Below are 3,771 nucleotides of genomic sequence, written 5' to 3'. Positions count from 1 at the left end.
GAGACCAATCAAACAGCTTCCTTTGTGCCTTCAATTCTGCTCTGGCATGTTCCAGGGGTGCAGTGAGCGTAACCCCTGGGATATCGAGGATGGGGACCGAGGCCCATTGGCTACATTGACCTCTGCAGTGTATTTCTATGTAACACGGAATATTTACATGCTGTATGTCACCCTGATGCTTAATTCTAAAAATTCTGGATTGCAGTGTTGCCAGATGTGTGTAGATTTACTATTTTATGTGATAGCCAAAATAGGATGTATTACACCTTAGTTTGGGGGTTTGTCTGAACTAAAAATACAGATCATCTTTAAAACGATATCAATGTACTGTCATACACTGTGACATTGTTTTGAATTATAAAGTAGGAACACTAGTGTTCAATCAAGTGATGTTATCCACAATTATCAGCAGAGTCAGAATAATCAGTGTTTACCATTGAAAAAGCTTCTGTTGTGTTACCAAGGTAACACATAAGTATATAAGTGATGTTCTGTAAGGTTGAGGGTTGTGAAAACAGTGCTTACCATAGAAAGGTGCTAAGTCTTATACTGCTGCCATGTAAAGATAATCTGACTCTGAGTATTCTGTCCTACTGTCTTATCTGACCCCTGAGTATCCTGACATGTCTAATCTGACCCCTGATTATTTTGACATGTCTAATCTGACCCCTGAGTATTCTGACATGTCTAATCTGACCCCTGAGTATTCTGACATGACATGTCTAATCTGACCCCTGAGTATTCTGACTTGTCTTATCACACCCCTGAATATTCTGACATGACATGTCCAATCTGACCCCTGAGTATTCTGACTTGTCTTATCACACCCCTGAATATTCTGACATGTCTAATCTGACCCCTGATTATTATGATACATTGTCTAATTTGACCCATGAGTATTTGAACATATATAATCTGTTCCCTGATTATGTGGCATTCATTTTAGTCAAACATATCGATGATGATATCCCATATCTAATGAAAACTACAAAAAAAAATATATTTTTTCCACAGTGTTTCATATTAGACAGGTTTTACTATAGCTTAATGATATTTTTATTCATTCCAGAGTACTCTCATTTTCTGCTGAATAGTTGAGACTTTAATTAGTTAACTACAAATTTCATTTCCTCTTAGTGTAGGTATCCTTTTCGTTATAACAGAAGTAAAACTTAGGTGTTGTCAGAGGTTTTGCATTCAACAAAAGAATCTATTAGAGAATTCTTGTCAGAAATTGTCTGATCAAACTTTTTTGGAGGCAGTTTAGTTTAGGTGTTGGACGCCCAGGGTTCGTGACCGAAGAGTTGAGAGTTTGAGTCACGCCACGGCACTGGGTTGTTCCAGTTACTCGGCTGCAAATGTGTATGTGGTTGGGCAGTGCTAGAATTCTTGAATGCTAGCTGTGAGTGCTGAAATGGCAGCACCGGCTGTATACTCCCCAGGGAGTTGAGAAAGATATTGGCTGGTTGCAAAGGCCCTATAACCACGGATAATAATTTGTGAACCGCTTTGAGACGACCTACAAACTAGGTTGTGATAAAGAGGTATATAAGAACTTCAAATTATTATTATTATTAATATTTACTTTGTTATTTACACCTTACAAATTGAGAGCAAAATATTGACATTTTGGGACTTATTTCTTTTGGTAAAAAGATAAATTACATATACTGGAACTGTACAAGTTTCACCGTTAACACTTTATCTTCTGTTAAAAGCCTTAGACTCTGCAAAATTTCTATGAATATCTAAAGAGGGGTATGTATTTATTTAATGTCTATATTCTCATTTTTTTCATACAGATTTTGTCCTGGTATCTTAAATGCTATTGAATGCAGAAAATTTCAAGTTATACTTTTTTCATTAAATTTGGAATGCATCTCTTGATGAAATTTTACTCGAATGGAATTAATATGACTGATTTATAATGTAAGATTTATAAGGTAGAAAACAATTTTCTAAATAGAAATAAACAAAAAATACTTTTTATAATTGGACCATGCTTGATCACATAAAGATTTGTGTGGTGTGAGAGTCGAGGAAGCCAGGACAGAGACAGTGATAGCTGTGATATACTTGTATGAGGAATGTCGTGTTAAAATCACCCTTGTGTCAGATGAAAACTGGAATGGAGAGGAAATTTTGATACAAAGTTTCAAAACAAAGTTTCACATCAGTAGTATGTAATATTATACATAAAAAAGACAAATTCCTGTAGAATAAGTCTAATCTATTTTTGTAGGAGAAATGAAAATGTGTAGATTTTGTAAATTTATGTGGACATTGCCAGACCAAATGTTCAAAGCCAAACAGCACAACCATTTTTAGTTGTTTTCAGAGCCATTTAATAATTTTATAATAAAATAGCTATTTTCCTTCAGTAATACCAGAAACATTGCTTTTACTTTAGTGACCAATGTCTAATCTGATCCCTCAGTTTTCTGACAAACTGTCTAAAGTGACACTTAAGTTTCTGGCATAATATAAAACAATTGAACAAAATTGTATTAGACCTGTGTATTCCAAAAATCTTTTCTAATCTGACCAATTAGTAATTAATGTTCCAGAGAGTATTGGATTGGAGGGGTTTCACTGTTTTTATAAACATGGTGCTTGCTAATTTATAAATTACTTTCATAGGTCTTCATTCATATTTTCACCCCCAAACACATATAAATCTGTTATTATGTGCCTTTTTGCACCTGTGTGGCATTTGGAAATTTTGTTTCAAAATTGTGTTTAACTAAATGTATATTCAACTTTCAATATCTTTTAGGCAGCAAAATTGTTTTATATAATCTGAGCAAACAATGCATTTGTATGAAATTTGTTTGTGTTTTCTTGCTGTGACTTGTGGAAAATACTGAAATAATGTAAAATGGGAAAAGTTCAGCATCTTAAAAACTCTGGAAGAAAATCAGTGTAGGCATTGTTCATGGTTTTTGCTTGGGAAAAGGTTTTCTCTCAATAATCCTTTCTCCACTGCAGACCATAATGGATTCATCCATATCAATGGTTGATGGTGGTCGACGTCTTGGTAAGCATAGTATTGCTTCTGTTGACGCTTCTTCATGGTGCATGGCATTGTCTACTAAAGTTACATAGGGGTGAAAGGGTTACTTAAAAATGTGTGTATACATTTTGAGATGTTATTAAGATTGAAAAAAATCCATCTTATAAACTGTTTTGTAAACATATCTTTTTTATGACCTAATAAGTCAAATCGCACCAATATGGTACGGGTAGTGGGATATGTGATAATTGGTCAATAAAACCTCTGTAGTCAACATTCATAAATCTGCAAACTTTTAAGGAACAATTTTTTAGGAATTAAAAAAAAACAATAATAAGCCCAAATATCCTTTCCATGTGCATAAGCTCATTCAACCCTGAAATAGTATTTTTTTAAGATGACCTTTCATGCTACATGTATCCCCAATGTTTGGTCCCACATTAGATAGTTGAAATTCCTATTGCATTGTAATGCAAAGAACCTGTTTTGTAAACTGGAATGTCCAACTGCACAAATTATACATATTGGTATTGGTTGATGAGAAATTACAAAATGTAGTGAAACTAACAAAAATATTGTATTTTACTTGTCAAGTAACCTTTTTTATAGGAGTAAAACTTTTTAATTAATTTTTCTTTTTAAATGTTTTAGATTTAATAATCATCTGCTTTATTAAATATTATATTTGTGTTATGTCTAGTCCAACAAGTCACAATTCTTATGGAGAGATTTTTTTTTTATTTTGCATTGATCTCAAG

The sequence above is a fragment of the Mizuhopecten yessoensis genome, unplaced genomic scaffold (genome assembly GCF_002113885.1).
Source record: "Mizuhopecten yessoensis strain PY_sf001 unplaced genomic scaffold, ASM211388v2 scaffold10717, whole genome shotgun sequence".
Classification (NCBI taxonomy): Eukaryota; Metazoa; Mollusca; class Bivalvia; order Pectinida; family Pectinidae; genus Mizuhopecten; species Mizuhopecten yessoensis.
The sequence above is the reverse complement of the archived record's forward strand: the minus strand, read 5'-3'. Positions refer to the sequence as shown.